Below are 14727 nucleotides of genomic sequence, written 5' to 3' on the forward strand. Positions count from 1 at the left end.
GATTTACATTGTACTGTAAATCAATTGCGGATCTGCAGGATTTCTGCACCGCAAAAACCGCTGCGGATCCGCAGAGAATCCGCAACGTGTGCACATAGCCTAAAAGTGGCAGCTTGGAGAAGGCATCCTTCAAATATCAGGGACCTGGAGCAGTTTGCCAAAGCAGAATGGTCAAATTCCAGCAGAGCATTGTAAGAAACTCATTGATGGTTACCGGAAGCGGTTGGTCGCAGTTATTTTGGCTGAAGGTTGTGCAACCAAGTATTAGGCTGAGGGTGCCAATACTTTTGTCTGGCCAATTTTTGGAGTTTTGTGTGAAATGATCAATGTTTTGCTTTTTGCTTCATTCTCTTTTGTGCTTTTTCATTTAAGACAAATTAAGTGAAGCTAATAATACCAAAGAATTTGTGATTGCTATCATTTTCAGCAAGAAAATGAGTATTACCTGACAGAATTACAGGGGTGTCAATACTTTTGGCCACAACTGTATCCCATAGCACTCATCCGTATTCATCGCTAGTGTGACCCCGGCCTTAAAAAGATTTACACTAGGGGAAATGAATATTTGATCCCTTGCTGATGTGATCGCGTTGCTGCGAGGGTCTCCCTACCTCCCTCCCTGCTCCAGGCCCGGATCCAAGATGGCCGCGGCATCCGGGTCCTGCAGGGAGGGAGGTGGCTTCACAGAGCCTGCTCAGAGCAGGCACTGTGAAGCCTGCACTGCTCTCAGACAGATAGGTGATCTGACAGAGTGCTGTGCAAACTGTCAGATCACTGATCTGTGATGTCCCCCCCTGGGACAAAGTTAAAAAAAAAAAAATTTCCACACGTGTAAAAAAAAAAAAAAAAAAAACCCTAAATAATGAAAAAATAAATAAATAAATAAAAAATGAATATATATATATATATATATATATATAATAATATATATATATTTATATATATTTCCCATAAATATATTTCTTTATCTAAATAAAAACAAACAAACAATAAAAGTACACATATTTAGTATCGCCGCGTTCGTAACGACCCAACCTATAGAACTGTCCTACTAGTTAACCCCTTCAGTAAACATCGTAAGAAAAAAAAAAAAGCGAGGCAAAAAACAACGCTTTATCATACCGCCGAACAAAAAGTGGAATAACACGCGATCAAAAAAGACAGATATAAATAACCATGGTACCGCTGAAGGCGTCATCTTGTCCCGCAAAAAAACGAGCCGCCATACAGCATCATCAGCAAAAAAAAAAAAAAGTTATAGTCCTCAGAATAAAGCGATGAAAAAATAATTATTTTTTCTATAAAATAGTTTATCGTATAAAAGCGCCAAAACATAAAAAAATGAAATAAATGAGGTATCGCTGTAATCGTACTGACCCGAAGAATAAAACTGCTTTATCAATTTTACCAAACGCGGAACAGTATAAACGCCTCCCCCAAAAGAAATTCATGAATAGCTGGTTTTTGGTCACTCTGCCTCACAAAAACTGGAATAAAAAGCGATCAAAAAATATCACGTGCCCGAAAATGTTACCAATAAAAAAGTCAGCTCGTCCCGCAAAAAACAAGACCTCACATGACTGTGGACAAAAATATGGAAAAATTATAGCTCTCAAAATGTGGTAACGCAAAAAATATTTTTTGCAATAAAAAGTGTCTTTTAGTGTGTGATGGCTGCCAATCATAAAAATCCGCTAAAAAACCCGCTATAAGGGTATGTTCACCTGTTCAGGATTTCCATCCTTTTTTTTTTCAGGACAGTTTTTTTAAAAAACTGCAGCTCTTGGCAGAAAACGCAGGTCCTTTTTTTGGTCTTTTTTTTGTCCTTTTTTGATGCGTTTTTTGATGCGTTTTTTTATCCTTTTTTTATGCAGTTTTCTATGCAGAGACTGTTTCCTAGGAAGCTTTTTAGGGCTAAAATGGCTGAAAATACCCTACCCCTACCCCTACCCCTAACCCTACCCCTAACCCTAACCCTACCCCTAACCCTACCCATATTCTAACCTTAGTGAAAAAAAAAAAAAAAAATTCTTAATTTTTTTATTGTCCCTACCAATGGGGGTGACAAAGTGGGGGGGGGTGTCATTTACTATTTTTTTATTTTGATCACTGAGATAGGTTATATCTCAGTGATCAAAATGCACTTTGGAGCGAATCTGCCGGCCGGCAGATTCGGCGGGCGCACTGCGCATGCGCCCGCCATTTTGCAAGATGGCGGCGCCCAGGGAGAAGACGGCCGGACGGACACCGGGACGCCGGGTAAGTATAAGGGGGGGAGATTAGGGCACGGGGGGGGCATCGGAGCACGGGGGGGGGGCATCGGAGCACGGGGGGGGCGGGATCGGAGCACGGGGGGGCAGCCACACTCCGCCCACGCACTTCCGCCCGCTCCCCCGCACTTCCTGCTGCAGCGGTTCTGCACATCAAATCGCAGTAAAACCCGCAGATGTATTTTTGATCTGCGTGTTTTACTGCGATTTTGACCTCACAATGGAGGTCTATGGGTGCAGAACCGCTGCGGTTCAGGAAGAAGAATTGACATGCTCCTTCTTTTTTCCGGGAGCTATTCAGCGCGGCTTTTTTTTTACAATTTCCGGACCATGTGCACAGTGTGTCCTGTTTTCCATAGGGTACAGTGTACTGTACCCTGCATGGAAAACAGCTGCGGAACCGCAGCGGCAAAACCGCCGCGGTTCCGCGGTAAAAAACGCACTGTGTGAACATGGCCTAAAAGTAAATCAAAGCCCCCCCCTTCATCACTCCCTTAGGCTACGTTCACATTAGCGTTTCCCGACGCTGCGTCGGGAAACGCAGCGGCGACGCACGCGTCATGCGCCCCTATGTTTAACATGGGGGACGCATGCGTATTTCGCGTTGCGTTTTCCGACACGTGCGTCGTTTTTGACGCTAGCGTCGGACGCAAGAAAATGCAACAAGTTGCATTTTTCTTGCGTCCGATTTTCGTCAAAAAACGACGCACGCGTCGCAAAACGCAGCGTTTTTGCGTGCGTTTGCACGCGCTTTTGCGTGCGTCGTGCGTTGCGTCGCCGACGCAGCGGCGCGCAACGCTAATGTGAACGTAGCCTTAGTTAGGGAAAAATTAAAAAATTTAAAAAATGTATTTATTCCCATTTTCCCATTAGGGTTAGGGCTAGGGTTAGGGCTAGGATTACATTTACGGTTGGGAATAGGGTTAGGGGTGTGTTTGGATTAGGGTTTCAGTTATAATTGGGGAGTTTACACTGTTTAGGAACATCAGGGGCTCTCCAAACGCGTCCGATCTCAATTCCAGCCAATTCTGCGTTGAAAAATTAAAACCGTGCTCCTTCCCTTCCGAGCTCTCCCGTGTGCCCAAACAGGGGTTTACCCCAACATATGGGGTATCAGCGTACTCAGGACAAATTGGACAACAACTTTTGGGGTTCAATTTCGCCTGTTACCCTCGGGAAAATACAAAACTGGGAGCTAAAAAAAAAGTTTTTGTGGGAAATACCGGATTACTCACCGGTAATGCTCTTTTATAGAGCCCACGACAGCACCCACTAGAGAGAGGGGATCCGCCCCTAGGAACAGGAAACCTACAGAGAGATAAAAGGGGCGGCCCCCCCTCGCTCCTCAGTTGTTTTACAGAGAATAGGAGGAACCGCCGCCAGGTTTTAGTTAACAGGTTCAGGTATATCCATATATATATATATATATACATATTTACAACCTTATGCTACTTTCTTCTAATATTTACACCTCACCAAAGAAGCACCACGTGCGACTATATACAGAAAAGGGAGGGATGTGAAAGGGTGCTGTCGTGGGCTCTATAAAAGAGCATTACCGGTGAGTAATCCGGTATTTTCTATTCGCCACGACAGCACCCACTAGAGAGAATTTCAGAGACTATAGACTGGGTGGGTTTACTGAGTCAAGGACCGATACCCCAAAAGTCAGATCAGAAGCAGAAGATAGATCTAATCTATAATGTTTATAGAAGGTATTAGGTGAAGACCAAGTTGCAGCCTTACATATAAGGTCTATTGGCACATTCGCCCTTTCTGCCCAGGAAGTCGACAAGGCTCTTGTAGAGTGTGCTCCTATATGCATTGGAGGATCTCTACCTCCAGCTTTATACGCCAAGATTATGGCCTCTCTGATCCAGCGAGATAATGTGTTCTTTGTCACTCTGGTACCTTTGGTTTTACCCTGGAAAGACACAAAGAGAGCCCTACTCTTCCTCCAGTCCCTGGTTCTCTCTAAATAGGCTAGCACAATCCTTTTTACATCTAGAGTATGAAGTTTTACTTCTTCTGTAGTTGAGTGGTTCTCATAAAAGGTAGGTAACAAGATCTCCTGGGCTCTATGAAAAGTAGTGGCTACTTTAGGAAGATAACAAGGGTCTGTTTTCAAAATTATCCTATCTGATGTTACAGATAAAAAGGGAGGATCTATAGATAATGCATGGAGATCACTCACTCTTCTAGCAGAAACTAATGCCACTAACAATACCGTTTTCAAAGAAATATTTTTTAGTGAGGCTGTTTGGAGAGGCTCAAACGGTGGCTGTGTCAATGCTTCCAGGACTATGGATAAATCCCACTGAGGAACCTGCGGTATGCTAATTGGTCTTGAACGCTCACAGGCAGATATAAATCGGGATATCCACCTATTACCCGCAACATCATAATTAAAAAGAGCTCCTAAAGCTGAAACCTGGACCTTCAGAGTGCTTACGGAGAGTCCTAATTCCAAACCTCTTTGTAGAAATTCCAACACTGGAAATATAGGAACTTCAGATGAAAGTTGTGCAGTATGGAATTGAAGAAATTTTCTCCAAATTCTAACATAAATTCTAGTAGTTGAAGGTTTTCTACTCTTCATAAGAGTGTTAATTAACCCACTAGAAAACCCCCTTATACTTAGTAACTGCCTCTCAAACTCCAGGCAGTCAGGTTCATGCCCTTTGCCTGAGGATGGAGGAATGGTCCCTGAGAGAGCAAGTCCTTGGACTGAGGCAGAATCCACGGGTCTGACACTGACATCGCCCTCAGCCATGAGAACCATGGCCTTTTGGGCCAGAATGGGGCTATTAACAGAACTCTTGCGCCTTCCTCCCTTATTTTTCTTATTACTATAGGTAATAGATTCCATGGGGGGAAAGCATAGGCCAGGTCGAATGTCCATGGTACCTGGAGGGCATCGAGTATGTCCGGCTTGTCCTCCCTGCATAGAGAGGCAAACCTCCTGACCTGACGGTTGGCTCTTGTGGAAAACAAGTCTATTTGAGGAACACCCCATCGAGCTGTTATTAATCTGAAAATCTTCCTGTTCAGCATCCATTCTCCCTGATGAAGAGTGTGACGGCTGAGGAAATCGGCATGAAAATTGTCTATGCCCCTGATGTGCACTGCTGACAAGGATAGCAGATGACCTTCGGCCAACTCCATGATGTCTGAAGCCACTTCTCTGAGTTTGTCCGACCTTGTACCTCCTTGATGGTTCAGATACGCCACCGCAGTGGTGTTGTCGGAGAATACTCTTGTGTGAGAGCCGCTGAGCTGAGGAAGAAAGTGAAGTAGGGAGTAGTATATAGCCCTCAACTCTTTGACATTTGAGGAATTATTAAGTTCTGAACTGGACCAAAGACCCTGGACCCACTGATCCTGAAAATGTGCCCCCCAGCCTTCAGGACTAGCGTCTGTGGTCACTATACTAGAAGGGGTGATTACCCATAGAACCCCTCTCGAAAGATTTTTTCGATTCAACCACCACATAAGGGAGTGTACTACTTCTGACGTTAGGAAAACTGTTCTATCCAGACATCCTCTATTTTTAATGTCCTCATCCAATACAAATTTTTGTAGATGCCTAGTATGGAACTGCGCCCACTGGACCGCAGGAATGCACGATGTTAGAGAACCTAGTAGTGACATGACATTCCTTAATGACATACTACGCTTTCTGATCGCTAAGGACACTTTATCGAATATGGAAGTTTTCTTATCCTCAGGAAGCTTGCAAATCTGGTCAACTGAATCTAGAAGGAGCCCAAGGAATTTCTGACACGTTACTGGCTGGAGTCTAGATTTTTCCCAATTAACCAGCCAGCCCAGGTTTTGTAAGGATGACACTACCTCCTGTAACCTCTGCTCACACTGTAGGGAGTTCTTACCTACAATCAATAGGTCATCCAAATACGGAATGACCAAGGTATCTTTTACCCGTAAAAAGGACATTACTTCCGCTAGCAATTTAGTAAAAACCCTTGGGGCCATAGATAAACCGAAGGGCATTGCCCGGTATTGTAGATGACGAATTTGCCCTTCTATACAAACTGCTACCCGAAGAAATTGCTGATGTAAATGGTGTATAGGAATATGGTAATAAGCATCTTTAAGATCCAATACTACCATGTAACAGTTTGGAAATAGATTTTTTATGGCCGAACGTATGGATTCCATTTTAAATGTTTTGGGTCTTATAAAGGAGTTCAGTTTTCTCAAGTTAATTATAGTTCTGAAAGAGCCATCAGGCTTACTAATCAGAAATAAGGGAGAGTAAAATCCCCTCCCTATCTGGGAAGATGGAACCTCTACCAGGACTTGTTTGAGTATGAGGGATTTAACTTCGGTTTCAAGTGCCTCTTGTTGAGGCCTGGATCTTAAGGTGGTAAGGAGGAAGGAGTCCGGAGGCCTTTTAATAAAGTCTAATGTGAGGCCTGAAGATATTAAATCAATGGCCCATGGATTAACCGTTCTGTCTTTCCACTGCTTACTAAATTGTTTTAGTCTTCCTCCCACCGGTGAAATATAATCAGCGGAATTTATCTGCTGGCTTGAAGGGGCGCTTATTGAACAAATTTCCTCTTTGTTTGAAATCTTTGTTATTCCATCTGTCCTTGAAGCCTCCCTTCCTTCCGAATGGTGGCTTCTTGAACGCCCTTCTGTAAGAAGGAATAAAGGGATTAGGGAACCCCTTCTTCCTTTCACCTGCCTTAGTGAGAATTTCGTCTAAGACCGTTCCAAAGAGGTACTCACCCTGGCAGGGTATAGTACACAATTTAGCCCTGGACTGGGCATCCCCTTTCCAATTCTTTAACCATAAAGCGCGTCGTGCCGTATTAGTGAGGCTGGCTGTTCTGGCTGCTAGGTGGAGAGAGTCTATAGAGGCATCAGAAATGAAGGCTGCCGCCCCCTTAATCAAAGGAATAGAGGCACGTAGTTTCTCCCTAGATACACCACTCTTAATATTTTGGTCCAACTGCTCCAGCCAGACCAGCATAGATCTACTAGTGGACGTGGCTGAGATCGCCGGTTTAAATGCCGTGACACAAGCTTCCCATGACCTTTTAAGCAGAGCGTCTGATTTTCTATCCATGGGGTCAGGCAAGGAGCCCGCATCCTCTACGGGTAAGGAGGATCGGCGAGAAGTTGATGCCACAGCCGCATCCACTTTAGGAATTTTAGACCAAACTGCCAAGTCCTCATCATCAAAGGGGTACCGCCTCTTACATGATACCGGTACAAAGCCCTTCTGTCCTTTAGCCCATTCTTTTTTAACAAGGTCTTTAATGGCCTGATTCACAGGGAATACTTGGCCCTTTCGCTGCGATAAACCTGCGAACATGATGTCCTGTGGTGTCTGGGGATCTTTAGACTCTGACACCCCCATTGTTCCTCTTACAGCTTTAACCAAATTATTTACATTGTCTGTAGGAAAACAGACATAATCTTCCTCCTCCGAGGAATCCAATCTCTGAGAGATGTCTGAGTCCACCTCTCCACTTTCTGCTGATGTGTCGGCTATAGGTGAAAGAGTCCTTCTACTTCTCCTTTCCATATTAACCGCCGGACTACCCCTCAAGGACTGAAGCTCTTCCCGGATCATGAGACGTATGTCATTCATCCTGACCGAACTCTCCTGCTGTAAAGTGTTATCAATGCAATGTTGACATAGCTCCTTAATATATGAGTCAGGTAGGGGCTCATTACATATCTTACACTGCTTATGTTTAGATTTTGACGTCCGCTTAGCCGGCTGCAGAGTTGTCTGGTCGGCCTGGGGTTTGGAACGGGACGATTTTTTCCCTGATTTATCCGTGGAATCACTCATTTTTGAGTGTCCGCTGATTTTCTTATTAGCATCACCACTAGGCAGGATTACAACCTCCAGTGGGCGCTCAATATCTTCCTGAGACGACATGGTGCGCACAGTGCCATGTGTCTCCAGCCTTATATAGAGCCGTTCTTACAAGGGATACACGCCCCCATCTTTCCTCCCCCCTTTTTTTTTTTTTTTTTTTTTTACCTGACCAACTTTATTAGCCCTCTCCACCGCTGTCCAAGGCGTCCACGCCAGCACGCTCAGCTGACCCCGCATACCCGGAAGTTCCTCTTTACATCCGGGTACGCCGACCATACAGCGCCTGCATGTGCGCTCGCGCGTCTTCCTTCTATGCTGCAGAGGAAGAGAAGCTCCTGCTACCGCGGCCGTTCATGCCCCACTGTGGCCGGAGGGTAAGCGCTTTCCATAGCGACACTTACTTGATGTGCTGACGGGGATTCTTTAGGCGGTGGAGCAAAAACCAACGGTCTCCCAACAGGGAGACTGTTGTGATCCCGGCATGCTGCTGATGTATTTAGATGAGGGGGGAACCAACAGGAACACCCGTCTCTGACGCTCGCTCTGGGGCCCCTGTCGCTCAACAGAGACGTACAGGCTGTGTTCCAGGCGAGCTTTTCCTCTTCTTAGCTGCAAAGATTCTCTCTGAGGGTTTCCTCCTTGGGAACAGGAAACCAACTGAGGAGCGAGGGGGGGGCGCCCCTTTTATCTCTCTGTAGGTTTCCTGTTCCTAGGGGCGGATCCCCTCTCTCTAGTGGGTGCTGTCGTGGCGAATAGAAAAAAATGTTTGTTTTATTTTTACGGCTCTGCATTATAAACTTCTGTGAAGCCCTTGGTAGGTCAAAGTGCTCACCACACATCTAGATAAGTTCCTTAGGGGGTCTACTTTCCAAAATGATGTCACTTGTGGGGGGTTTCAATGTTTAGGCACATCAGTGGCTCTCCAAACGCAACATGGCGTCCCATCTCAATTCCAGTCAATTTTGCATTGAAAAGTCAAATGGCGCTCCTTTGCTTCCGAGCTCTGTCATGCGCCCAAACAGTGGTTTACCCCCACATGTGGGGTATCGGTGTACTCAGGACAAATTGTACAACAACTCTTGGGGTCCATTTTCTCCTGTTACCCTTGGTAAAATAAAACAATTTGGAGCTGAAGTAAATTATTTGTGTAAAAAAGTTAAATGTTCATTTTTATTTAAACATTCCAAAAATTCCTGTGAAACACCTGAAGGGTTAATAAACTTCTTGAATGTGGTTTTGAGCACCTTGAGGGGTGCAGTTTTTAGAATGGTGTCACACTTGGGTATTTTCTATCATATAGACCCCTCAAAATGACTTCAAATGAGATGTGGTCCCTAAAAAAAATGGTTTTGTAAAAATAAGAAATTGCTGGTCAACTTTTAACCCTTATAACTCCCTAACAAAAAAAAAAAAATTTGGTTCCAAAATTGTGCTGATGTAAAGTAGACATGTGAGAAATGTAACTTATTAAGTATTTTGTGTGACATATCTCTGATTTAATTGCATAAAAATTCAAAGTTGGAAAATTGCGAAATTTTCACAATTTTCGCCAAATTTCCATTTTTTTCACAATTAAACGCAGGTAATATCAAAGAAATTTTACCACTATCATGAAGTACAATATGTCACGAGAAAACAATGTCAGAATCACCGGGATCCATTGAAGCGTTCCAGAGTTATAACCTCAAAAAGGGACAGTGGTCAGAATTGTAAAAATTGGCCCGGTCCATAAAGTGCAAACCACCCTTGGGGGTAAAGGGGTTAAACCTTTGAGCACTGAAACACTCTTTTTAACTTACAATGAGTTGTCTCATATGGCTAAATGGGAAAAATTCAAAGCGTTTCTAAAAACACACAGTTTACTTTTTCATTAAAATGACTTTTAGTTCTATGGTGTCCTGTTCCCGGCCATCTCTACAGTTTATCATCTGGGAGGCAGGGAAGTGGTGCACTCCTGAAGAGAAAAAATGATCAGTCCTCTGTAAGGGTACCGTCACACAGTTTTACTTTGATCGCTAGGACAGCACGATCCGTGACGTTCCAGCGATATCGTTACGATCTCGCTGTGTCTGACACGCTACTGCGATCAGGGACCCCGCTGAGAATCGTACGTCGTAGCAGATCGTCTGAAACTTTCTTTCGTCGCTGGGTCTACCGCTGACATCGCTGAATCGGCGTGTGTGACGCCTATTCAGCGATGTCTTCACTGGTAACCAGGGTAAACATCGGGTTACTAAGCGCAGGGCCGCGCTTAGTAACCCGATGTTTACCCTGGTTACCAGCGTAAACGTAAAAAAAACAAACACTACATACTTACCTTCAGCGCTCTGCTTCTCTGCACTCCTCCTGCATCCTGTGTCAGCGCCGGCCAGCCAAAAAGCACAGCGGTGACGTCACCGCTCTGCTTTCCGGCTGACCGGCGCTGACAGTGCAGAGGTAAGCAGAGCGCCGGAGGACAGACACGGAATGTAAGTATGTAATGTTTGTTTTTTTTACGTTTACGTACGCTGGTAACAAGGGTAACCATCGGGTTACTAAGCGCGGCCCTGCGCTTAGTAACCCGATGTTTACCCTGGTTACCAGGGGACTTCGGGATTGTTGGTCGCTGGAGAGCTGTCTGTGTGACAGCTCTCCAGCGACGCTGCAGCGATCAACATCATTGTCGTATCGCTGCAGCGTCGTTTCAGTGTGACGGTACCCTAAGAAATGCCCATCACCTCTAGCGAAACATTAAGATGTGAAAGGAAATTAAAACATAATATCTCCCAAATAGTTAGGAAACTTAAAAATAAAAGCATTTTCTAATTCAATAATGAAAGCTTTTGGCCATTAAAAGAGGTTTTCCAAATCTTAGGCCTCGCTCACACGATCATATAGCATGGCCGAGTGCCATCCGATGTTTTATGAGATAGCACTTGGCCCAATGTTATACTATGGGGCAGTGCAGATCTGCGATTCGGTATGAGAGAACAAACACAGCATGCTGTGATTGGCAGCCAAACTCCGCTCACATGCACCCATACAAGTCTATGGGTATGTGTGAAACATCAGACAGCACTCAGATGCCATCCCAGTGTAGTCCGATATGCGCAGAGACCAGCAATGGAGTGAACGCAGACTTTTCCTTAGGGCTCGCTCACACTGGTGTAAATTATGAAGAAGTGCAATGTGAGAAATTGCATTGCATTCTGACCAGAGTTAGACCCCATTCAAGTCAATGGGTGTGTGCAAAACATTGGAGTGCACTCAGATGTCATCCAAGGGCACAATCAGATATACGCCGAGACAGGCAATGGAGAAACTAATCTCTCCTTCTCCTCACCTGTGACCAATTTCCTGGGAGCACAGAGCACTGACCCTCAGCTCACGCTCGCAGCACTGTTTGAGCCGAGTGTCATTAGCTTATCACATCCGATGACATAACCTAATGTGACCCTGACCCCACGACTGCACTGACGGGTGAGAGGGGCCGATGACTTCATGTCTTCATACGTCTGTCAGCCGGTATCGGGCACTAGTCCTTTATGTGATCCCATAGGGACAATACAAGGTACAATCTGGGGCGCTGATCCGTCACTTGTGGAATATTATTTTTTAGCCTCATCAGGTTTGGGCGTTCTGACCCCAAGATCTGCGGAAATCATTCCACGACATATTCCATACTAGTAACAGGAAACTATTGTCCGGACCTCTGTATGGGCTGAGAATACGGTTAATATTTATAGACAAAATGCTATTCTTTACTCTGCCACAAAAATCAGCAAAGCGCCAATGTTTTACCAAAATCACATTAACCGCCCGTCAGCACCCGGCCCAGTGCTCACAGCTAATATGGAAAACCTCAGACACAATCACCAGGGGCAGCAGGGACTACAATGACCAGGAGGCATCTCCCGGGGACTACAATGACCAGGAGGCACCTCCCGGGGACTACAGTGACCAGGAGTCACCTCCCGGGGACTACAGTGACCAGGAGGCACCTCCCGGGGACTACAGTGACCAGGAGGCACCTCCCGGGGACTACAGTGACCAGGAGGCACCTCCCGGGGACTACACTGACCAGGAGGCATCTCCCGGGGACTACAGTGACCAGGAGGCATCTCCCGGGGACTACACTGACCAGGAGGCATCTCCCGGGGACTACAGTGACCAGGAGGCATCTCCCGGGGACTACAGTGACCAGGAGGCATCTCCCGGGGACTACAGTGACCAGGAGGCATCTCCCGGGGACTACAGTGACCAGGAGGCACCTCCCGGGGACTACAGTGATCAGGAGGCACCTCCCGGGGACTACAGTGACCAGGAGGCATCTCCCGGGGACTACAGTGACCAGGAGGCATCTCCCGGGGACTACAGTGACCAGGAGGCATCTCCCGGGGACTACAATGACCAGTAGTCATCTGCCGGGTTCCTTCCCTGCCTTGCAGGTAACCAGCACACACCACCTCCCGGGCCTGGGCACTACAAGTGTTTATATAGTGCCAGGGAGTGATGTAGCCCTGTGGCTCCGCCCCCTCTGAAGGCCTCAGCAGCGTCCTGTGCTCATTTCACGACGACTGCACCTACAAGACGCCGGAACACCCCCGGAACTGCTCGTCCTCCCACCCGCGCCACCGGCAGCACTGCTGTACCTGCTGCTCGGTATCCCGCACTGTCCGGAACCTCCGACACCGCTGCCTACACAGCTTCCTCCCTCACACTGCGTGGCGTCACCGGAGAAACACGTCAAGACAATAGCCAATGGTCTTTCAAAGCCTTCATACAGCCAACCAATAGGTAAGTGAGGAGAGGCGGGATCTAGAAGCTCAGCAGCCAATCAGAACTTACACAAGTAAGAAACAAACTGCACGCACGAACTGCGCGGCTGCCTGTCACCAAAACACTGCAGCTCCTGACAATGTGATGCTGAGTCTGACGCCGGCACCCTGACACTGCTCACAGCAACACACTGACACTGCTCACAGCAACACACTGACACTGCTCACAGCAACACACTGACACTGCTCACAGCAACACACTGACACTGCTCACAGCAACACACTGATAATGCTCACAGCAACACACTGACACTGCTCACAGCAACACACTGACACCGCTCACAGCAACACACTGACACTGCTCACAGCAACACACTGACACTGCTCACAGCAACACACTGACACTGCTCACAGCAACACACTGACACTGCTCACAGCAACACACTGACACTGTTCACAGCAACACACTGATAATGCTCACAGCAACACACTGACACTGCTCACAGCAACACACTGACACCGCTCACAGCAACACACTGACACTGCTCACAGCAACACACTGACACTGCTCACAGCAACACACTGACACTGCTCACAGCAACACACTGACACTGTTCACAGCAACACACTGACACTGCTCACAGCAACACACTGACACTGCTCACAGCAACACACTGACACTGCTCACAGCAACACACTGACACTGCTCACAGCAACACACTGACACTGCTCACAGCAACACACTGACACTGTTCACAGCAACACACTGACACTGCTCACAGCAACACACTGACACTGCTCACAGCAACACACTGACACTGCTCACAGCAACACACTGACACTGCTCACAGCAACACACTGACACTGCTCACAGCAACACACTGATAATACAGCAACACACTGACACTGCTCACAGCAACACACTGATAATACAGCAACACACTGACACTGCTCACAGCAACACACTGACAGACAGTGCTCACAGCAACACCCTGACACTGCTCACAGCAACACACTGACACTGCTCACAGCAACACACTGATAATGCTCACAGCAACACACTGATAATACTCACAGCAACACACTGACAGACAGTGCTCACAGCAACACACTGACACTGCTCACAGCAACACACTGATAATACAGCAACACACTGACAGACAGTGCGCACAGCAACACAGTGCTAATACTCACAGCAACACACTGACACTGCTCACAGCAACACACTGACATTGCTCATAGCAACACACTGATAATGCTCACAGCAACACACTGATAATGCTCACAGCAACACACTGACACTGCTCACAGCAACACACTGACATTGCTCATAGCAACACACTGATAATGCTCACAGCAACACACTGATAATACTCACAGCAACACACTGACACTGCTCACAGCAAGGCTGCCGTCACACTAGCGAGTTTTACGGACGTAAGAGCGCAGAAAATACGTCCGTAAAACTCGCCAAACAAACGTCCCAATTATTCTCTATGCCCCTGCTCCTATCTGCCGTATTTTACTGATCCGTATTATACGGCTTTCTACGGCCGTAGAAAATCGCAGCATGCTGCGTTTGTCACCGTACTGCACTAAAAATACGCCAATGAAAGCCTATGGAAGCCCCAAAAATACGGATTACACACGGACCAGCAGTGTGACTTGCGAGAAATACGCAGCGGTGTAAGCGAGAAAAGCCGGCAATTCTGCACGGTGTACAGTAAAATCACACTGACAGCTTACAGTAGAATAGGTAGAATAAATGTGTACACATAGAATAGGTATATATATATATATATGTCAGTAGACACATATATGTATATATATTATTACTTCA

General features: G+C 46.3%; 1 protein-coding gene across 2 annotated transcripts in view; it reads right to left on the minus strand.

Moving 5' to 3' along the window:
• The window catches only part of PJA2 (praja ring finger ubiquitin ligase 2), an 85380-nt gene extending 72518 nt beyond the window's left edge, over positions 1–12862 (minus strand). The window contains exon 1 of one of the 2 annotated variants that reach the window (XM_069752607.1): positions 12762–12862. The gene's annotated coding sequence lies outside the window, so the exon portion shown is untranslated. The remainder of the gene's footprint in view (positions 1–12761) is intronic. The other variant, XM_069752617.1, reaches the window with a different exon arrangement.
• Between the last annotated feature and the right edge of the window lie 1865 nt (positions 12863–14727).

This window comes from Ranitomeya imitator, chromosome 1 (assembly GCF_032444005.1).
Source record: "Ranitomeya imitator isolate aRanImi1 chromosome 1, aRanImi1.pri, whole genome shotgun sequence".
Classification (NCBI taxonomy): domain Eukaryota; kingdom Metazoa; phylum Chordata; class Amphibia; order Anura; family Dendrobatidae; genus Ranitomeya; species Ranitomeya imitator.